General features: G+C 33.8%; 1 protein-coding gene and 2 long non-coding RNA genes across 6 annotated transcripts in view; 1 reads left to right on the top strand and 2 right to left on the bottom strand.

Annotated features, from left to right (window-relative positions):
- The window catches only part of LOC143251056 (uncharacterized), a 135,402-nt gene that overhangs the window by 83,394 nt on the left and 27,149 nt on the right, over positions 1 to 24,859 (bottom strand).
- LOC143251069 (uncharacterized) lies at positions 8,029 to 12,704 on the bottom strand. The gene is made up of 2 exons (XR_013028481.1): positions 12,328 to 12,704; positions 8,029 to 11,867 (listed from the first exon to the last, which is right to left on the bottom strand). It is a non-coding gene; the product is annotated as an uncharacterized LOC143251069 (long non-coding RNA).
- The window catches only part of LOC143251060 (uncharacterized), a 30,915-nt gene continuing 17,806 nt past the window's right edge, over positions 11,751 to 24,859 (top strand). For 3 of the 4 annotated variants that reach the window (XR_013028480.1, XR_013028476.1, XR_013028477.1), the window contains exons 1-3: positions 11,751 to 11,888; positions 12,698 to 13,251; positions 14,935 to 15,026. This is a non-coding gene — a long non-coding RNA (uncharacterized LOC143251060). Of the gene's footprint in view, positions 11,889 to 12,697; positions 13,252 to 14,934; positions 15,027 to 17,187; positions 23,974 to 24,859 lie in introns of those variants that run through there. The other variant, XR_013028474.1, reaches the window with a different exon arrangement.

The raw sequence follows: 24,859 nt of genomic DNA, 5'->3' as shown, positions 1-24,859 counted from the left end.
GTAAAAGAGTAGCCCAAGAGTTGACGGTAGGTAGCGCAGATAGCCCTCGTATAGCTTTGCGTGAAATTAAAAAACAAACAAACGTGTTGATGCACTTGCTGGCCTTTAGAGCATCACTGCAATGTTACCTTATACATCATATGCGGCAGAATATGACACCACGTTCTAATACGAAAAATCGTCAGCTATCCTCAAACACAAATACAAATGAATTGTTACAAAAAAAAACAACCAAATCGTGCTTTCTTTGTTGGAAAATAGAGCTAGACACTAAAGATCCACAATTATTTATATCGTTCTTTGGAGCTTTCAAAATACATTTGTCCAAATATGGCCAGCAAGTGGACCAAATTATCTAAAATTACGCTTTTGTGCCATTTTGATCCCACTAAAATAACCAAACAAAAAACTCCAAAATAATGCTTCCTTGTGAGCTTCGATCTCTCTATAAAACTCAGAGCGTTGGACGTACGAAAATTTATTTGTACCAACGTTTACCTTGACTGCTATAAATATGATAGCACAGGAGCCCAAAATACAAATATTTAGTTGATTTCATCTTTATAAATTCCTTAAAAACTTCTAAATTAAAAAAAAAAATTAAAAAGGGTCTGGCGTACTGGACCAAAACTTAACCTTATCACATTTTAAAGTCGATTCGCGAGAAATAAAGGAATATCGGTCGACTGAACAGTTTTAGAAAGAATAAGAAGGGAAAAAAAAAATTGTTGTTATGGTGACGAAGAGGCTGACCATGATGTAGAGGTTAGTTTGTATGGAATGTGGATCTGAGCATGATGGAACAACAATGATGAGAATAAATATTTACATTATGGGGACTATCTCATTATCAATATAAGTTGCTTGTAGTGGGAGTGCACAGAAAAACTAGGGTTAGAATTTACTTTATACTTTAAGCTAACAGTTTTGTTTCTGGCACTAAGAAGCATTCCCTTTTTCTAGTGAATTAATACAGTAACTTTCGATCATAGCAAACCATCTATATCGCACAAAACTAAAAATCAACCTTGTAACGAGTATAGCTCGATACGTCTATTTTTTCTTGCATTCTTACTCATAAAAGTTACAGTGCACTCTTTCGTCAGTTAGGTACTTCCATTGTTAATAATGTTGAAAGCTTAAAAAACAGAATAGCTGCTTTAAAAAGTATGTAGAACTTCTTCACAGGTTTAGTAACAAAGATGTCCTGCTAGATGCAGGATTAAGCTTTTTTTTAGCAGGATACAAGGCTTAAATGAGAGATTATATATCAAATAAATGTACAGAGCAACAGGTCGATTGGTTGGACATGTGAGGTAGATTTTAGGTTAAGCGAGAATTATATACTAGAGAAAGTTTCCATTTAAGCAGGCTAAATGTTAGTTAAGTCTCGGGAATCTAAAGACATCTATTAAATGTAGTTCAACTGAACTAATACAAACAACTTTATCGGGTTTCTAGGATAATATGGAATAACTCTGGAAAATACAGTCCTGTCAGACTGTAGTGGCAAATATTGTAGAGAGATACTTAAAGAAGCTTTGCAAATACATTTAGTGAAATATACCATAAAAGAAAGCTAGGACAGTTTCACTAAAAGGAATATCTTGCTTTACTCATACGTTACCTGAATGATGGAAAAGGTGTGAAATTTAACCAGCTTTACATGAGGTAAAATACTGAAGATTAGATTACAAAAAGAAGAAAAATATTATGTAGAAAAGACCAGTTAATGGAAATGTTGTGTATCTGGATAAGAGAATGAGAAAATATGTTATTAAACGGATATCAATCAAACTGTACCCTTCTTATCAGAGAAGTGCCTCTGGACTCGATACTTGGACCTTTGTTGTTGTTTCCTTACTTACATTATGAATATTCTAAGAACCTATGAGTGAATGTATATGAGAAAATGTTACGTTAACCACTTTACATATGTCATGTCCAGTTCCGTCGATGAATTTCTTCCACTACCAAAACCCAACACATGGACTAAGATATTACAGATACAGCAAAGGTTAATCTACGCCAGGGTTGACCAAACTTGCTAAACGTAAGAGCCACATACGATAAACTTCAGATGTTTGAGAGCCACAAGACATGATCAAATATTACACGTTTTTATTATTACATGCACGTTTTGATACATAAATTATCTAAAAATATTAAGAAATACATGTATGTAATAATATTTATTAATGTATGTAGTTTTTAAACTGTTGATTTGTACTGGTTTCAGTAATCACAAAGTACATATATATATATATATATATACATACCAAATGTTTTCAGAATCCTGGCTGGTTATTGTTTTAAGTATATTGAGCGTATTTAAAACGGTAATGAACTACGGAAACACCTAAGAAAAATTTGCATTTCATTAACATTAAATAAGACTGCCAAAAATATAAATAAAAGGTTTAAAAACAGATATTTGTCTTAGTAAGTATCTGGTCAAAACATGGAGAAAAATATGTAAAACAATAAAATTAGATATTTTAATTAGATACCATCTTACAAAATGTTAGTCTTATTATAATATTTCTCTGACACAAACAGACACTGATAAAAATATCAGGCTATTTAATGCTAGTAGAGGTCTTGTGAGTTTCCATCTTGGTTGTGAGTCGTTGAAATTCCGGCTGATGTGTTGTCAAGGATGTACGAATTAGCTCCGCCAGGTGTTGATTTGTAAGGATTGCACGAGGCTTCGACTTCCCAAACTTCATTACATAGTACAGTGATTCATAGCAGTATGGTTTTCTTCAGTTCAGGACATTTCATTTCTGGAACTTGCTTCCAGAACTCAGTTGTAGAATGGTATTTATGGATCATCTTTAAACCCAGGTCCAACTGTAGTTCTATTAGTTCCATTTCCACAGCAGATTATTCTGTAACCAGAGGTTCGAGAACTGAACAATTGTCATTGATCATATCAACCATAAATGGATTTACAAGAAAGGCGAAGCAGAGCTTCAGCTTCTGTAAGTCCTCAAACCTGTCTAAGAAATTATCAAGCAGTCCTTCTAATTTACCTTTGTATTCTTCCAGTTTGTGGTCTTTCATTTCAATATCAGGGAATGTACTCTCCTTTTGAGATTGGGAAAGTAACTGAAGTTTCTTGACAATATGTCTCTTTGAAAAAATATTATTTTATTCGGAAAGCTGAAAAATTTTGAGTAAGATCAGAAACAATCTTACCTTTCCCCGGGAGTACCGAGTTGAGAGTTTGTAAATGACTCATTACATCCGTAAGGAACATTAGATCTTGCAACTATTCATCATTTCCCAGTTGAGGATAAAATCTTTTCTTTTCTTCAAGAAAAGTAATAATAGGCTCCAACAGATCCACAAACCTATTTAAGACATTGGTGGTCGACAGTAGAATACAATAGAAAGAGATATCGCTGGGTTTATCTTCAAGCTCCAATTCTTGAATAAAATTTTTGAACTGTCGGATCAAACTGACAATTTATAGAACAAATTTCATAGCATCTTCATACTTGAAGTACCTGACTGCCAGGTGTTCACGAAGAATAATACAATGAACAGAGATAAACTCTGGGAAGTTGGAATTACTTTTCATAAATACAATTAATCCTGCATTTTTTTCCTACCATTGAGGTGTTCCACCTGTTGCAACACTGAGAAGTTTATCCAATGGAATATCAGCATTTGTTAAGGCTCTGTCAAGTGCATTTTTAACGTCAACACCACGAGTTGTTTCTTTAAGTCAAACATCTCTTCTTTCACAGTTATATCAGAGGAAACATAACGAACAAATACCGCCAGTTGTTGGTTGTACTGTACGTCTGTAGATTTTTCAAGTGCTAAGCTCAATGCAAGGGAATTCTTTAAATCATTTTGCCTGCAACATCATTACTGATCTGGGACAAACGTCTCTCTGTAGTGTGGCGTGAAGCTGATGTTTGTGCTATTAGTCGCTGAAGTTTTGTGTTATTTGGATCTAACACTGCAACAACTTCAGCGATATTCTCCTAACAAATTCACCATCAGAATATGGGCGTTTAGCACGAGCAATATTCCATGATATAACAAAACTAACTTCAGTCGTTGTATCAACTTCCTTACTGAACGTTGTCAACAGTGTCTGCAGGCTATTTAGTGATGATTTTAACACAGTTAACTTGTTTTTCCGTAATTCAGATTCAAGTGGATAACCAGACGAAACGTTTTTATGATTTGTTTCATAGTGGCGTTTCAAGTTACTGGCTTTATAATGACTGAGTAGCACATTACAGATACAGTTACGACAGAAAGTGTTCGTACCCCTGCGTCGTGAGTAGTTTTTTTCCTCATAACTTAAAAGGTATCATGATTAGGATAAAGAAAGTATGGTATATTATAAATATTATAATAACACACATCTACATACATTTTTATGCAAATTGAACGACAACTAAACTGTTTATAAACAAATAACCAAACGCAAGAGGGGCAGAAAGTGTTCGTGAGTCTACTTTAATAATCAGTTGTGCAGCCTTTCAGGTGAATTACTTGACGCAATCTCTCCTCATATCCCTCCATGATCGTTTGATATTTTCTTCCATTCTTTTTTACAAAAGGCCTCCAACTCTTTCAAGTATGTCGGATGATGCTGATGAACCCTGGTCTTCAGCTCATGCCAAACGTTTTCAATTGGATTGAGATCGGGTGACTGCGATGGCCACTCCAGAACGCTTATATGGTTCCTCTGCAACCAGGATTGCACATATTTCGATTTGTGCATAGGATCATTGTCGTGCTGGAAGATCCAACGATGCCCAAGCCGCAAGTTCCGAGCATCATTCTTGACATAAGTGCCTAATATATCAACGTACTCTTGTTTTTTCATGATTCTGTTGACGCGGTGAAGGCTGCCCACACCAAAAGAGCTGAAGGAACCCCATAGCATGATCGAGCCACCTCTGTGTTTAACTGTAGGGATGATGTTTTATTTTAATAAGATTTCGTTCCCCTTCTTACGGAAAATACAGCGAACATCATTGTGGCCGAAAAGCTCGATTTAATCTCGTCTGACCAAAGAATACTCTTCCAATAGGTAAATGGTTTATCTACATGCTTTCTTGCATACCTCAATCGTGCTTCTAAATGAACAGGCTTTAAATATGGAGTTCTACGAGGACGGCATGCTTTGAACCCAGAAGAGCGTAACATGTTCGTAACTGTAGAGGTGCTTACTTCAACCCCAGTTTCCCTTACCAGTTTCTGTATATCATTACGTGTTGAGGGTTCCTACTAACTTCTCTGAGAACCTTCCTCTTGGTTCTCTCTGGAAGTTTTGGTGGGGCGCCCGGAACGAGGGAGGTTAGCAGTTGATCCTGTAAGCTTAAACTTGGCAATTATGCTTGGAACAGTAGATTTCGGCACATTAAGTTGTGTAGCAATACAGGAAAGAGACACACGAGACTTGTATTTTGCCGTAATTCGGTTTTTTAAATAACTGGACAGTTGTTTCCTGTTCGCCATGATGACCAAGCAGATAATGACGGAGACGGCGCTAAATTGCCGGAAGTTCATTTTTTGCTTGCTAAATTCTAATAATTATGAACCAAGTGTCTAGTTCTGGAATGGTATAATGTAGTTTATTCGCCAAATTACACAATTTTTTTACGGGAATATCAGTTTTTCACACTTTATGAACTGTACGAACACTTTCTGCCCCTCCTCCGTTTGGTTATTTGTTTATAAACAGTTTATTTCTCGTTTAATTTACATAAATATTTATGTAGATGTGTGTTGGTATAATATTTATAATATGCCATACTTTCATTACTCTAATCGTGATACTTTTTAAGTTATGCGGAAAAATTATTCACGACTTAGGGGTAGAAAACACTTTCTATCGTAACTGTAAGACACAAAAGTTTACCTCCTTTAACGGTGAATGCAAAATCTTCTTCCCACTCTAAATTAAAATTTCTGTTTTCATCTTCATACTTTCGGTTCTTACAATTTGATGACGCCATCAACCTTCATAAAATTTTCACAGACACTTCTAAAAATTAAAGTGAAAAGAAACAATAGGCTCCAACATGAGCAACGCAACCAAACTCTACAACGACCAGCAAGTATCACACTAACACTCAACAAATTTCTCCAACATGAGCAACGCAACCAAACTCTACAACGACCAGCAAGTATCACACTAACACTCAACAAATCTTTTTTTTTCGCAACACAGCCACACACACCACAATCACGCAATCGCAAGCCATGCCCACTAAAACTAACATTGTCAGCACCGGCTTCTGCGATTACTGATTCTCCAGCACAATTCCTCTGCAATCCTTGCTGATCCGGAATTTCTTTAATCCTCAACTCAAATCTAGCATTAAAATTAGAATTTAAATTATTAAATATATTTACTCACCGTGAACATTAAACTTAAGTTTGAATCGAGTGGGCTCTCAGTTTATACCCCGTTGAAATTTTTTTTTTTTATTTACCTTTCATATTAATTGTGATACAGAAAGGAGCTCAGCCAATATATTTTCGCGAAACGCACATTATATGTCAAAAAGCCACGGTTTGGGCACCCCTGGTCTAGGCACTATATATGGTGGTATAATTACTAAAGGTCCGGGATACAGGGCCCGGCATGGTGAGGTGGTTAAGGCACTCGACTAAAATTTATAGCGCCTTCTTATAATAAACTGTAAATTACGTATTTCATGACGTAGACATAAGATCTTTTTTATTTAAAGCCAAAACAGCTGTTTTTACTTTTCTTACATTTATTGTCTTGCTCTTCAAATTCGCGACCTCGATGCTATAAACACATTTCTAAAAAAAAAAAAAAGAGCAAACAACCAACTCGTGTTTGTTGGTGTACAATGAATGATCACCTACTTCAGCATAGTGACATTTCAAACGAGTGAGTACTGTGCTCTTGAAACGTACAAGTAATCAACTGGTCTCTCCTGGTTGTGCTTATTCGGACTGCGTCTGAGACGAGACTTATGGCTTCGAGTAGACAAAAATAGCGTTGTCTGTCTACAGTTACAGTTTTGGGCAGTGTCGACTGTTCGTTTCTAAACATTATTTTATATACTTGTGCTAACGAAGTAAAAGAAGGGTTTTCTACTTGCTTGTTTTCCTTACTTGTTCAAATATTCATGAGTAACTCTGGATGTTTGTTAAATTTCGCACAAAATTACTCGAGCGCTATCTGCGCTAGCCATTCCTAATTTTGAAATGATAAGACTAGAGGAAAGGCAACTAGTCAACGCCAACCGCCGCCAACTCTTGCACTACTATTTACCAACAGACAATGGGGTTGATGAACACATTATAACGCTCCCACGGTTTAAAGGGCAAATATATTTTTGAAAGGATTTCAGCCCCGAAGGTTACGTGTCCAGCTCTACCACCACCAGGTCAATTGTTAATCGTGACACTTATTTTGTTTGTTATTAAGCGCAAAGCTACACGATTCTCTGTGCTTTGATCCTTGCGAGTATCGAAACCCGATATTTAGTGCTATAGACTCTTATACTTACCGTTCAGCCACCAGGAAGAATTGTGATACTTAAATCCTAGGCCCGGCATGGCCAGGTGGTTAAGGCCCTCGACTCGTAATCCGAGGGTTGCGGGTTCGAATCCCAATCGCACTAAACATGCTCGCCCTTTCAGCCGTGAGGATGTTATAACGTGACGGTCAATCCCACTATTTGTTGGTAAAAGAGTAGCCAAAGAGTTGGCAGTAGGTGGTAATGACTAGCTGCCTTCCTTCTAGTCTTACACTGCTAAATTAGGGACGGCTAGCGCAGATAGCCCTCGTGTAGCTTTGTGCGAAATTCAAACCAAATCGCCGATACAGCGACACGAAAATCGTATGGTGAAACTATTGTATCAATACATAGTCCGATACGATATGATTTATGTACCTTCACGAAATTTGGAAAAGTTTCAGTAAACATTATTAAATCGGAATTTCTAATAAATTGTTTTTGTTAAAATTTAACAATTCAGTAAAGGAAGGCGAGTATCGAGCACTCTAACTTGTTTTCTTTTCTTTTATCAAAAACATTACATGCAAATTATTACAAAAAATTAACAACAAAATAAACAGATTTTTTTATTATTTTAATTATTTTACCAGATGCCATTTAGTTAAACAAACGTGGGAATTTGAAAAAAAGCACTGAACAGTGTAGAGTAATTAAATCAATGTTAGTCATATAGATACGACTGTCAAAATTAGTAACAAACCATTGGTAAAACTGTTACATCTAGAAGATGCGTAAGGTATCGACTACTATGATAGTTTACCTCAAATAATTAATCGTTTGTAAAGCGTGTTGGTATCAAACTTGTTGGTGCTACTTGAAATAATATATATACAGTTTTGTTCTCTATGTAGAGAAGGATTTAGCTACTAGGATGATTCTCAAAATGGAAAGCATTTAATGATTTTTTATAGGATTAAGGTTTCTTGTAAGGTAAGATTATACAAGTAATCGGAAGGATAAATACCCCTGCTTTGTTTGTTCTGTATTCTGATGACACTAAGACTAAAGGTCACGCTAGGTTCCAGTTGAGATAGTTTTATTTTTTAAGGGTTAACTGATATATGAAATAACATGCCAGACTTTACAAGAATTTATGGAAAAAGAAAAGGCGAATTAAAACAACTTTTCTCATGCATAGGTATGAAAGAACAACCATGAAAAGTCAAGCGGTCCGGTCCAGTGTTGTCTATATATTACTTATAGCGTTATAAACCAATAGCTGGTTGGTTAGCTGTAGTTGAGTGCAAAGCTGCACAACAGACTATAAGTGCTCTGTCGATCACATGTATGAAAACCCGGTTTTTCGCGTTGTATGCCCGCAGACATTCCGCTGTGCCACTGAGTGACAAGTGGCTGCTGTAAAGGAGACACTTGTTCATGTTTTGTTTATTTTTAAACTATTATTTTCATTAATCCATTGTTAATATTCCTAGTTCTCTGTGTAAAACCCAGCGAATATTAATAATTTTTCTTTTCCAATTGCACTAACGTATTATGAACCCATGTGAATTTCTTAAAATACATTTTTGTTAAATAATTTAAAAACGGCATTTGCGCAAAACATATTTACAATTAAAAGAAATGCAACGTTAAAATCTTAAAGAATAAATAGTTATTATACCTTGTCATCCATGACCACAAAATATCCACCTTTTCCACATTTGTATTTAGAGCCTTAAATATATGAATTTACTATTGTTAGGTGGAAACAGGGTTACGGTTCTTAAAACATAACTATATACAAAGAAAATACATCCGAAATTATTGATAGACTGTATCATAATAAACATATCAGCAAAATAACAATGTTAACACAAGGTTAAAGGGACAATGTGAAGTATATAACATGGAAGTCTGTTTATCACATGTTCAAGGCTTATCTACCAGAAGCGATAATATAATGAAAAATACACAGAATTTAATGTAATATTCTCTCTCCGTTATAAATTAAATAGTCTCATGAATACAAAAGATACCATAGAAGGAATTGATAAATATGGAATCTATAAAATTCCTTGTACATGTAGTCGAGTTAATATTGGTTAAACGTGTAGAATTTTAAAATACAAAAAACATAAAAACGCGGCAGTAAAATACAAAGTAAATGAATCTTCATTAGCAACAAGTGGCGGAAACATGTGGTAGACGTGCTCTTACCGTTATACCTAAAGACAGTGTCATATGTAGTTATTTTAGGGCAAGTTCCTGTTTTTAATAACTCTTTAATGTGTGAGAGTTTTACGTTGTATTCCTTTTAATCGTAAATCATATGTTTATATCCTGGCTTACATATTTTAAAGATTTTTTTTATTATACAAAACAAGAGATCATGTACAAGCTATTTCCTTAAATAACTAGGGCTTATTTTCCTGTGAATACAAGCTACAAACCAGCGTACACATAAACACTTTCTAAACACGAGGAAATGCGGGGCAACGCTACTATTTTCTTTGCGCAACAAAATACAAAGGAGTTGGAAGGACTAAAGCACATCACTAGTATAACATTGAGCTATTCGAGTAGTTCTGCTTGAACCTCTACCATGGCTAGGAACTACCAGAACAAACTGCACTCGGTCGATAACACGTAACCCAGTCGAAAGCAATCGATAACGGGCTACTCGCTATAATACTAAAATATATGCATTATGTACGAACACTTTGGTCGTATTTAGATAAAATGATATGCTGTCCCTTCAAAAACATTTCGAATTTTTAAAAAATATGATAAAGATATATTAAAATTATGTAAATCATCACTTTTAAAGGCTTCTCTTCATACGAAAAGTGAATTCTGAACGACTTCTTAATAGGACATAATACTAATAGACATTTACTGTGCCATATCCATTACCAATACAATTCCTAGTATTCAGGCATTTCCATAAATTAACAAACCAAGATTTGTACTTTTATTATATAAAGAAATATTTTATTTAATTCTATAGCATAAATACCGAAATACGTTCATGAAAATTTTGATGACAAGAAACCCATTTGAAATAAAAATGTATCTCAGAACGGCTGGTATGGGTATAACATTTATCAATACCAGCCGTTCTGAGATACGTTCATGACATTTATTACCCTAACTATTTGAAACACATCTATAATCTATGCCTTAGGTGTTGGTGACACAACAGACACACGTAAGGAAGTGAAACTTGTAATTTGTGGGTACGTGTACATAATTTTTCGGTTTCACTTTAAATGCACTGTTTTCCTGTGTTTTATCTCGTATTCTTTAAAAACGTGAAACACAAAAACGTCTCATTCTTTCATGCATGCTTATTCCCTATTAATGACACATTTTACATTTCTCAGTCACATGGAATACAAGACTACTGAAACATTTTTTTATCCACAGAACAATAATAATAATAATATGTATGTAAAAACGGCTTGTTTGGGTTGAGAAAATTTTTTTACGTAGAGGAGCGAACAACGTTTCGACCTTCTTCGGTCATCACTGAATTATAATAATAAAACACATGTACCGTAAAGGTAGAATCAAGGTTAAACTAACGTACATAATTTCTGTGTAGAAATGTAAAAACAACTTGATTTTACTTTATTTAATATGACACGATAAGAGGCGTTTAAACTACTTTGGTCATTATTAATGATTTATGAGTAATAATAAGCATTACGTTTACCAACCGCAAACGTTGAAGAACAAATGTCGTTAAATTAGTATTAACGTACACATCAATTGCTACTTTATCTTCAAACAATATTAATATTTAAATCTCGGCAGATTAAATGACGTCAGACAACATGCATGCCAACTATTAAAGACGTTATTGGCTAAGTTATTTATAAAATAATTTATGCTTAACTTCGCTAGCAGCTTAACTAAAATAAAAACAAAAACTGGTTTTAATTCATTCTATTTAGTTAAGTAAACATTGTTGAATATTTTAAACACTGATAATCAAAGCGGTTGATGACCTTTTGGACAAGTTCAATATGAAATATCAAAAATCCAGACATGGCGAACTCACGTGGTTTTTGAGTTTCGTTTTCGCTATTTCTTTTGATTCGCTAGGCATGAAGCATTTAATATTTCTTCCCAATAAAGCACCACTCAATAACGTACACTGATAAGCACCTTTATGTGATTTTCTTCTAGGCGTTCATCTTGGTATTTCATACCAGGCAAAAGGAGTGCTCGTATCTTGGCAGCAGAGCTCGTACACAACTGGCTAGAAGAACGTTACGTCACTACGCACGTGTATTTTACAGGGAAAGATACCATAAGAAGGTGGAGTCACGCGCTTCGTGGTTTAAGCTGCATAGGCAGCATAGCACGCATAGGATTCTTCGGTGTATTCTGTAAATATTCAATATATTTGTATGTATCCTTTCTTTATTCATAATAAGTTCCAAGTCTAAAATATTTATTTTGAAGTTGTTATTGGTAAAAAGCTAAATAATTTTTAAAATCTGTTTCATAGACTAAGCATTAATTAGCCATGAAATAGTTTAAACCATGGAGTTGTTAACGAAAATTAGAAAATCAATGACAAAACCTACAGCCAAGAACAGTGTAGAACAAAAAACGCACTTTACAAAGGCAAAAATGTCGACTTGTATGTAGGTTTCATTTAGTTATTAAACTTCAATATTTGGGTAAAACAGCAGCTAACCATGTATAATATCTCTCACTATATTTTACTGTGACTTTAAATCCTAGTATGTTAACAATTAATACCTAGTATCACACACGAAAACTAGTTTTACTTAAAACCATAGTTATTCATTGTTTTACAAAATGCACAAAACACACAAACCTTACTTAAGTAACTAACTTTCTGTCCAGTAAATTATTCGCCAAATATCCTCGACGTAGATATTTCTTTCGGTCTAGCTGTTTGTATGTGTGTGCACGTCTTGCTAATTCATATCGCCTACAAGAACCTGATCGCAATCGGGCGCGGTTATTAAATAGTTGGCGACTCCACCCTAACATGATCTATGCGACTACGAAGTTATAATCAGTATATATGAATGCGTGTTTTTAATAAAAACTTACGAGACTATTAAACATGCGACATTGTTCATATTTTCGTTCTTATCAAAATATATCGATACACCATATATATATTTCGTATATTGAAAATATAATTATTATACATGAAAATAATAACGTCATGATTTCAGGTTTCCAATCAACGACAGCTCAAGCTTGTATGACCTGTTAAACAAAGCGACAGTCATCTTGTTTTTTCATACTAGACAGTCAACATTCTCCCTATTCGTCCTCCATGAACAAAGAAAAAGAAACTATACTGTTGACTTTCATTATAAGAGGCTCGTGATCGTTTCGTGTATTTCTTTACAAGCAACGATATTCTCAACAAAGCAGAAGTGAACACAGAAACCCGAGCTTCATCGGAAGTGGTTTTCGCCAAAGTTTCTACTAAATAACTTTAATACGATCCTTCACGAAGACCTATATATAAGATACAGGAAACTAAATACCGGATTTTACAGGTTATTTTAAAACACTTTCTTCTCCTTCAAATCGCAAAAGGTTTGTAATATTTAGGTACATGACATTTCTCTTACACAGACCACTTTTGTGAAAGAAGAACTATATACGGTTCTTAGTTGTCTCTTATCAACTCAAGTCTTAATACGCAAGTGTGGACTCGTAGATAAATGCAACTTTGATTGAAACTACAGCATCGTATTACTGAAGTCTAACGAATGAGGTAGGATTACGAGCTGTGGGTTAATCTTTAACCTATACGTTAATGTAGCTTTGCAGTGAACGTTATCAAAATAAACATTTTTTTTTTTTTTTAGAAACTACTGGATTCATTTGTACAACGTGTTCGGAAAGTCACTATGCAGTTTTGTAATCATATGTTATTCAGTCTATTTCAAGCCAGCAACTGATAGCAGTGTTTAAAAACAAAATAAGGAGGATCCAGGCCTGTATTGATGCCAACGGGGGTCACTTTCAACATTGTTTATAATTGTCATTCATATTTACCTCCTGTATTCTACATTGAAACATGTTTGTTAATAAATATATAAGTGCACAGTGACTTTTCGAACACAAGTAACTGGCTTAGTATATACTCTACATCATTACCACAAAAGCTGTCTTAAAATCGAAGTCAAATACAGAGAGAGATTATACACTGTCGTCGTCTTGGGTGGTGTTGGCATAGTTTATTGCCCAGCACTACTCGAGTTTACCGTAATTATACTTGGGTTGGATTAATTTAATCTTTAAGTGTATCCATTTTATATGTATGCTTGTGTGTTTTAAGATTTGACTTTTATTAGTCAGTATTTTGGGAGCATGAGTTTTTATTTATGTAAAAAATCCAACAACATATAATAACTAAAGCTGTATGTTTTGAAAAATATAGAATACTTTGTATGAGCCTACATGAGGCTTTTGTGTGTACATAAAAGAATGTTTTTATTTTTTATGTTTAAAGTAACCACTGAAGTATTCACGCCACAACCTGCAAACGGCCAGTAATAGAATATTGGCAGGAAAATATCTGTGAAAACTTAATACAAATAAAAACTCTGTATAACAAATGACACTACGTAACACAAATTTTGTTCCTGGATAGTATGTGTTACTTCTTAATCGCTTATGTTGTAAAAGTACAGAAAATGGTCATTATTCCCTTCAAACTTTGCTTTTGTGATCTGGATAATGAAATTTAGAAATTAACCTATTTTCTATGTAAAAACGGGCAAATGTGCACATTTTCATTTATAAATGTATTTATACCAAAGTTTTAAAAAATGTTTATAAATGAGTAGTTTTCCGAGATTTGCGACTGCAGTGTAAATCACTTTCACGTATCAGCTCCCAAATATAGTCTCCCATCATGTTTTCGTTATACGCTCCCGGATCACAAAAACAAAGTTTGAAGAGAAAAATAGGTCTTTTCCATTTACTTTAGGCATAAGCAACTGGGAAATAACACTTTCTGCCCAGGAACAACAACAACAAAAATTTGTTACAATGTGTAATTTTATGGTATAATTACAAGTTATTTATATATATATATGCATAATTTGTTCGCGTAAAACAAAAAATGTTTTGCAATCTATAAAACATCAAAAACGAGCTTTAACGATTTTAAGCCAGTGTAACTAACTCAACGTTACCTCACTACAGAAGATACATATACATGACTAAAGAGATTATATACTAACAAACGTACCTCTCTACTGTATTACTACATATAATATTTTCCAATAGGAATACTTGTAGAAAATTTGTTAATCGTCAACTTTTTGTCTTTTAAAAATAATTATTGTCAGTAAACACAAACTATATGTAACCACGTCGCTCTCGTGCCACGCGCTCAAGAGCCTCAGCTGCGTCTATTACATTCTGTTTCTTTTACCCTTTCTCCTAGGTGACTGTTCTTCGTCACTCATCAACTTTCTTAGAGGATTTCACGCGTATGTACTGCTGGCTAAGACGGCCAAAACAAATTTATTTTTACAGGTATTTTAAATCTATTTTTTTAAAAAAAGTTCTAAGTGTAGTATCCTGTTTTCAATCGTTGTCAAAAATTATGACATTGAGGTACTTGGGTTTTCAAAGTGAAGCGTTATTTACCTTGTATATTAATAACTAACTTGCGATCAAAGGCTCATGTAACATGGCTCGAATACAGCTTGTTATAAGTGTTCTGTTCTTCTGCCATTGAATCACTGTTAACCTATACCAGTTTATTAACGTGATTGAGGAAAGTGTTATATCATGTTCAAACTGCACATTCAATCCTCGTACGTTGTAAACGTAAATGATAAAAGAGCAACTCTGACAGAAATTGTAATTTAATAATAACTTATATTTGAATGCGAAGCTCATGCGTTGTTTTCGAATCTAACCCACCATCATTCATGTTTACACTGGCCTATATCAAATAACTTGTCTTCCCACATATCCAAGGCAGTAACAATCATGAGGTTGGGGAAGCAACATTCTGTGGGACAGGTTGTACAACTCGCTACACAAGTTATATGTAAACTTGCTTTGAAGACGTCGGTAGCCGAAATTTCATTGGCATATTCTTAGGTCTTAACTGTAGATTAAATAGCAGAGGCTACAAAAACAAAATGATTACAGGAAATGCATGCACAATGAAATGTACTGGTAGCCATTAGTGTTAGAATTTCACCGGCAGAACATAATTAAAATACAAGTGCGCGCGCACACACACACATCAAACTAGCTGGTCACAAGTAATCGTTTCTACTAGTTTAAATAGAGAAGTTTCTTATAATTAAATTGGAATACGTTTTTAACGAAGAACTACCAACCTAAATGATAGTTTTCAATAAATTATCCTTTGTACATTAAAATGAAATAAATAAAACTGTTTCGAAAAAAGAAAGAAAGATGTATTAAAAGTCACACAAGTATGAAAAACGCAACTCTCTCTTCTTTCAAATATTACTGCGAAAAGAAAAAATAAATACAAAAATTTGCTACTGCGCATCTCAACCGTAGCCTTATTGAAGCTTATCCGCGCATCCAGTTTTTTTCACTACAACGTATTGATCGCGGCTTATAATGATCATATCCTTCTTGGGCGCTCGCTGCCATTTTTGATACATATAATGCACTTTAGACAGATGCTATTGATTAGTTGGGCTGTTTTATTTGTTGACATTCTCAGCGTAAGTGGTAGACTATTTATATTTCCCTGTAGAAAATATTAAACGTCTTTCGTTTATTTTGAGAAATTGGGAGACATTTTTATGTTGAATCAAATACAAATTTAAGTTCATTTGTTCAGTTTTTATTGTTATGTCACATATTGTTATTTGGAGAAACGAATCCACTTGATTGAATTCCTTGTCTTAAATGTTCCCATAATTTATTATTGTACGTCACCCAGTGGCATAGCGGTATGTCAGCAGACTTAAACGTTAGAAATCGTGTTTCGATACCCGTTGTGGGCAGAACAGATAGCCCATTCTGTAGCTTTGTGCTTAACTACAAACAAACACAATTATTTTACATTTAAAATAAACTTATAGTATTGTTACCTGATGGAGAAAAATTAATTTCTATTAATATAATATTGAAAACTGAAATACAATGAACTGGTTAAAAAAAAAGTGAATTTGAATTTATTTAACGTTTTGTGGAAAATTATTCAGGTTTAACTGCACGAAATAATTGAACAGACATTGATTGATAAATGTATTAAAGCTATAGTTTCAACCCATGTTTCCATTAATACTTCTGTTTAAAAGTTACATCTAAGTGGATTACACTGTATTAATTACCAATAAAGAACTCTGACAGGCAATTTTGTAACTCGTTAAGAAGCCAACAAAATATCTGTGAACATTCAGCTTTAATAAAATTGTAATGTTGTGTTTGTTATTTTTTCACTGCGTGAAAAAATGCAAATAAACTTAACTTCCATCTTGAAATACACATACGGTAGCTATCATGTAAAGTTTGAAACTAGTCATTCGTGTGTGTATATGGCCTAGTTTGAGAGACGTATTTTGTTTACACAAGAGGTCGTTCATCCTGTTTTTACCTTTTAGTACTAAAAGGATGCGCGATTAATATTCCTAGCAATATAAATAACACTGCACAACAACGTTTTTGCTTCTTGAACACTGTGGGATTTTCCTTATAGATTTTTGGCTGCTGATCACGAAAATCAAACCCAAATTTGCCCATCACGTACCGTTTCATCGAAATCTTCAGTTTTACCAAGACATTGCTACAATGGAAAAACGATATCAGGGCAACTGGAATCCGTCAATGCTTGCTGACTGCTGTTGGACACTGCAACGTGATGCACCGGACATTGAATACAAACGAAAATCAGGAGCAAACCACTTTTAATTATGCTGAACTTAATAGCGAATTAGAAACATAAAGGCAATTAAATACGTTATTGCCGGTAAACAGTTATCTGTCTATTTCTCAGAGTTCCTACGTGATGAAGCAAAACCAAAACTATATTTGTACATACCCACCAGGTACCTGTCACAATCAGCAAAACTTTTCAACAAAATTGTTTTGCAGTGAAATCAGAAAAAAACGTCTACAACGCCGCTGTACTACTTTGATTATGGAAGGATAGAATCGTCTGCAATAATTATTTATTTATGAATGAATAAACGTCGTTCTTTTATTAATTTCCCAATTTTTGAAAATAGTCAAAAATAAAAGAAATATTGGTAATTACTATATACGTATTTAATGTAAAAGAAGCGATTTTTTTAATATTCAGACTTAAAAATAGATTATAAAACAGATTATACAAAATAAATTAACACTCTCAACAAGATTTGGATGTTTCATCATGTAAAAATATAATAAATGTAATTTAACGAGCTTTACTAGACGTGAAGTGATAATAAAACTATACCAATTCATTATTTACTCGCACTCTGTCTTTGATAGCTGAACATAACACATACAGGTCGATTCTCGAACAAGGCGCCTGAGTGACTGGTTGATCAAGCAACCAGTACGCAAACGACTGAAGCACATTTTTGAGGGAAATTTCTATGAGTCAGGGTCTCACCAGCTACCGTCAATATCTAACTATCTTGGATCTTTGTTGCTTTGTGAATGCAGAGTTCCTACCTATTGATAAGACTCATGCAACGATAAATCGAAACATTTTCATTTTATTTGGAATGGAGACCATTTTTTGCTAATGCATGGCTAAAAAATATATAGAAAAAAATTAACCAAACGACCATATACATTTTCAACCTAATTCCATTATGCTATTCCTTTCAAAAACTTGCATTAAAAAGTAAAAGAAAGAAAACCTGGCTGATATTATACAACCCTCTACACTAAAACATGTCATGCGGTGTTTTACTTAACGTGTATTAAAACAAACTGAAAACTAGTAAAAGTGAAATAAAATTTATCTTCATATCAATATTAAGATAGTTCAATAAAAATACTAAAATGAAACAATTACATGTGCGCCACATATTAATATTACTTTATACTTTAACTTTAATATTATTATATACTTTAACCATACATTCACAGTGCACAAGTTCAATGAAATTTAAGTTGCTGATATGTAATTAGATCTTATAAAACATATAATGAGAAATGCATAACAATGCGTTAATCACACTACTTTTATTATAGTTAGTACTGACGAGGCCATTCGTAACATCTGAACTTACCGGGCCGACTGGGATTCGACAAACGCAGTTTTGGTTGAAGTCGGTATTTATAATATAAACTTGCATAAACAAGGGTTAGGATTAAGAACAAAACATTACTAATTCGTTTTAACACCAATTATTTTATTTGTTTACTTCTAGTTTAATTAACTTCACTCATAATTCACAAAACCACGCGAACTAGCAAGCAACTGCAGTATAGTTTAATTCTGTTGTAGCTGTTGCTCACCAGGCTGATTTAATTACGTTTTCCAAAAATTTTCGGATATTTATCTACTTATTTTACAAAAGAAAGGAAAGTAATAATGCAGATGACAAATAAAAGAAAAACGCTAAGACAGATGATACATATAATACAACTAAGGAAGACTCGTAACTAAAAACAGTAAAATGTGATATTTCCCACACCCATTGTATAATGAATGTGTGTTCGTGAAGTGTTAATTAAGTCCTGGTTAGTATTATCATATGAACAAATTGTGTTGTTTAAAACATTTTATCCTACAGTTTGAATTACTCCATTACTGGTGAATTTTTTGTGATGGTTATATTCTAATACATATCTCACATGTATTTGGTAATTGTGGGTAAAAATATTTTTTATATAAACACATCCGTGCGCCCTTCTTTACTCTTTCACAAAACCATCATGGCGCTGGAAAGGTGACCTCTACCATCAAGCCCTTCAAACGCGAAATCCGTGATGTTGGCGATCGTTGCCCGTTATGCCGTGTTTATCTCAGTTAGCCGTAGCAACCAGCCAACCAGAGAATACAAGGGCTGAAGCTTTTGGCTTGTTCACAAAACAACAGGCTTGCTTTAACTTGCAAAATCTCCCACTCATGAAGCCACAGTGCAGGGCCGCGAGCATACACATGTATATGTGTGATAGTTAAAAGAAACGCATGCGTTGTGAGCTACTGATTTAAAAAAAACACACCAACAAAAAAAACAAACCTTCTAACTACGGATTTAGCGACGCTGGCAGACAAACATGCACAGTGAGCTATTCTAAGATGCGCGCTGGCAAAAAGCCGAGATAGCTTGACACTTAGGAAAAAGATTACAGTTGTAGCGACCGGGTCTGTAAAAAAAATGCGTATTTTGGATATTCATACCAGTATTACAGTACATGATTTTTACAAAAGATAAATTATATATTTTGCTGTAATAAGTATTCATTCATTGAAGGTTTTAAGATATATAATGCAACTAACATCATCTTAAATGTGAGAAGTGGAAGAACTAACTTCCTCATATTTGTAGAAATATGAAACAAAATTAAAAATTAATTTACTTTTACAATGTTTAGATTGTAGTTTTTGAGTGGACTTTATTCACAATATACATCTTTACTTCTCTTACATTGAAGTTCACTGATAAATCCACATAAAAAATCATTCATTCTGTTCAATGTTTTTTGTAATTTTTTTTACATTATGGAAGAACTTAAATGATGTCATTATCTATTGCGTTTTAATTATAAACTAGCATTAGGGCATTAAAAAAACTTGTAACTACATTACATCATGTATAGAAAAATCAAGTTTATTTATATAGTTATATAAATGCAACATTTTGAAGAAAAACACCCTAACAAACAGAAAGTTAAACACAATACATAAAATATTTTACATTTTTATAACAAACATACAAGAAGGAACATAATATTGGGGGAACTAATTAAGATAAATGTGGATCGATCTTTTACATAGTTCAAAAACTGAAAAACTGGCATAAGTAAACATAAAAATAATCGGTTTGTGTATTGAAGCTGCAGTGGATAAATGGGTTGACGTAATTCTTGATGACGAGAAACCCACTTCAAATAAAAATGTATCTCAGAACAGCTGATACGGGTATTAACACTTTTATTGATAAGTAATAAGTTGCAAACTCTCTCTTTGTTAACCTGAAGATGACCTAGGAAGGTCGAACGAAACAATGTTTTCTGCTTATCAATGAAAGTGTTAATACCCATACCAGCAGATCTGAAATACAAATTGGTTAACGTATCTCAGTACCACATCATACAAATTATATTTTCTAATCAGCAAACGCGTTTGACACACACACACAAAACAGTTTGCTTTGTGTTAGAAACAAACAAAATTCACAACAATTAAGTGAATGTTTTATTTGTCAACAGTTTGTGAGGACATGCTATAAAAGTAAGCCAACCAAATACTACGCTCATCGCATGAACTCAGCTATCTTTTATCATCTTGTCTACTTTGTAATTAATGTATTAGTTGGGTATGCTGACAAACGTTTCAAAGTGATATACATGTACTGAAAAATACGTCGATTAGCAGAATCTCAGAAAGGAGAGAAATAAACAAGTAACATGATTTAAATCAAAAAATGTATGCAAAAGATAACAAATATAATCACTAAAATTCTTGAAACTGTCCACACAAAAGTTCAGTTGTGTAACGTGATTAAAATGTGAGAGTTTCAATCGCTGTTTTTCTCTTTTTGGTGCCCATTTTGTGGAAATTGTTGTGTTAAAAGGGACTAATTACAGATTACGACACTCAAGTCTGTGTCACTTTGTTGGAATATAGAGGTAGCTTAAAGTACAATACGATTTCGGTGTATGCTAAAAACATTTTATATTTAACATAAAAACTACTGAAAACAATGCAGGATGTTGGAAAAACATTTATAAAAGGCGTACACTGATGCGAGACTATATCACAGCTCTAAACACCGGCGGTGATACGACCTTCGGAACAGAGGGGGGAAAAATTATCACGTGACTGTATGTGTAACAAGAGCTTTCAGGCGTTTTGCACACGGCACACAATTCACTAAAGAAAGCACAGGCTATCAACCGGGGCCTGCACCCAAGAGTGTTTACGATAAACGAGTTTCGCCTTGACAAAATGCCTTGGACTGCTGAACATGTATGGCAATTGTGGCGGGAAGCTTGCATGACATATCATCACGAAGGGATATTATCACTATAACAAACGCAGCGTTACCCCTACATGAGAAATGGGCTTAACATATCTTATCCCCAAGGGTAATAAACTCGTATAAATATATTTTCAATACTGCTTCACATTTGTGAATTGTTAGTTGAAATTGTAGCAGTTATTGATGAAAAATAAAAATCTGTAGATTTTCACAACTATGTTACAAAATGTTACATTTTTTTTAAATCGATCTTTAATACAAGTTTTCAATTTCCCTTTAAAGAAATGTTAGGTCTATATAGACAGATACATAAACTAATGCATGTATTGTAAATTTATAAAAGAATGTACAACTATAACAGAATGGCATTTTGGGATATACATCTTACAGGTATAATATATTTAATATTCACATTAAAAAACACAAAACTAAGTGGTCATTAATGAATAATCGGGGGTTAGCAAAACCTGTTTAGTTACGAAAATATTACAGTACTTAATGTAAGGCAGGTGAATTTCCAATTGGTTTCACGCCTAAACTAACCCTTAATAAAATACATACAGCAACGTCTTAAGATATATGCTGCCCATTATGTGTCACAGTGTAATTCTAAATAATGTGTTTTATTACAAACTGTTCATTCGGAAAGCATTTTACTGAACAACAGTTTTCAATTTAACATGATACCAGTCCCCCACTGGTACAGCGGTAAATCTATGGATTTACAACGCTAAAAATAGAGGTTCGATTCCATTTGGTGGACTCAGCATACAACCCGATGTGGCTTTGCTATATGAAAACATACACAACATGATACGGTGAGGCCAACCTTAATCCATTCATCGTAAGAAACTCTCCACTGTAGGTAAACATCGGCGTGTAAAAACAAGTAAGTGTACCAAGGTACAGAAGTCAACTGGAGCTGTATTAAGTAAGAGACTTGTGTTCGAATGGTGTACAGGGGCTGCATTCTCTTCATGTGTGGCTGGAAACTGGCATTGTTTATCATCTTCTTCATCGTACGAGGAAATATACGTAGCTTTATATCGTTGTTGTTGTTTTAAACGAAAGTTTTTTTTTATTACCATAACCTTCGCTTTGCGAAGAAAGGTTGCTTAGATTGGTTTTAATATATGTATTTCAAGCCCATTACTGTAAAAAATACTCCGTCATGCAAGTTTTTAATAATTTCGAGGACTGGCTTCTCTGAGGGTTATCTCTTTTGGCTCTACATCCTTTAACAATCTTCATATACGAATATTCTTCCTCCGAATGAGCTGTAGCATATGTATTCAGCCGTAAATATACTCCTGATGTCAATGCGCTGTTGAAAATTCACTGTAATCCAAATATACAAATGCTGCTCATGACGACTCGCATTTGCGGCTACACGTTCCAGTATTGGTATATATAAATTATCCTTATAAAGTAATATTAATCCTATGTATTTGGGATAATTGAACACTGGCTAGAAGATGAAAAAAAAAAAGGCTATTTAATAGCCGGAAATGACAAATCTAAACAATATTTATACATTTTCGCATCCCATACGCACGACAGATTACACTGAAATTTGCTTCCCTGTACTTTTAAACATTCCTGGTAAATAAAAGGCTTGAATCAATACACAAACTCAGTGTCGCAAACAATTGTTTAGCTGTGTAACTCACACCACGCGTACAGAAAATTTTCGTGGTAAGGTACCTCTCAACTTGACGAAAAGGTGACAAGACTTCGTCTAAAACCTGTTTAAGTGGATAACATTGAACACGTGTTTGCGAGAAACCGTTGCTATACAACATATCTGTTGTAATAATTGTTTTATTTTATAATAAACAGCTGGTGTCTAAAAGTCCTACTTCGTAATTTTTTAGGTGTCTTATTGTTCTATAGTCACTATTTATATCAGTGCCTAACCAGATATTAGTCAAGTCTTCGACGAACAATACCTACGCTGGCGAGGCATGATTCTTTAGAAAATACGAAGGTGGCATCTCAAAAAAAAACTGATAAATTATAATTACACTATTTACAAAATAATGATAATGGCAATTTAGTTTTTGTTTTATGTTGTTAAACACAAAGTTACATAAAGGACTACCTGTGCTATGTACATCACGGGTATCAAAACCCCGTTTTTAGCAGTATAAGTCCATAGATATAACGCCATGAAACTTGGGGGGGGGGAGGCAAAACGGAAATTCAACTGAAACAGTATACTGTAATTCAGAAAAACTTGGTAACGAGTAAATAGACTTGTCAGTATAGACGTGCAACAAAGGGTAATTTATGATTTAATATTTTATTAATTCATCTTGTAGCTTTGTATGTATGTTGTCTATAGAACTCGCTCCATGCACAATTCTGGAGCCAGCAGGATAAAACTTGGCAGAGATGTACATTTTCCTGTTAAGAACATAAAGTCTAAAATTCGTAGTATTAATATGAGTAACAATGAAATAAAAGTAATCCCAGTTACAAAAATATAAATTTTATTAAAGAAAATTACAATTTACTTTTATGTATTTACTTTCATTCATATATATATATTCGTCTTACAACCCCTTGTTAATCCAAACAACCTGAATAAAACGTTTGGAAAAGGAAACCAGTAAGTGTGGTTCCCATGGAAACGCTTCTCCCGACCTTTACCAAGCGAATTATCGATCACTGCACCAGTTTCTATGGAAACATTCTATTTTAACTTCACAAAACTGGTACGAAGCTACATGTAATTTTTAGTCTTATAGTCGTTCCTAAATGGAAGTTATCATTCCCTGCATGAACAGTACATAATATACCTGATAACAGTATATAACATACCTGATTTGACTATTATTGTGACTTATGAGGAAAAGTAAAAAAAAAAGCATTTCGAATAAATCAAGACACTTAATACATATATATATATATAAAAGAAGTTTCCCACAAATTCATTTTATTTCACTACATGGAAATTCAATATAAATGGTTTACTCTAACAATCATGGACCTTATAAGCTATATTACCTTCCTATTACAACCTACAGTTAATGAGGTTCTATAAGAAAAACATCAATTTAAGGTAGAGTACGCGAAAAGCTGGGAATGGACATACTCAGTGTTGTTAAGAGTAAAAGTATTGACAAAAAATAAAACATTCGATCAATGAATTCCTTCATAGAGCTTGTTTTCAAACAATCATTAAAATATTAATTTTATTTTCTGTGTGATTACTGAAAT

The sequence above is a fragment of the Tachypleus tridentatus genome, chromosome 1 (assembly GCF_004210375.1).
Source record: "Tachypleus tridentatus isolate NWPU-2018 chromosome 1, ASM421037v1, whole genome shotgun sequence".
Taxonomy (NCBI): Eukaryota; Metazoa; Arthropoda; class Merostomata; order Xiphosura; family Limulidae; genus Tachypleus; species Tachypleus tridentatus.
This window is presented reverse-complemented; position numbering and strand designations above follow the sequence as displayed.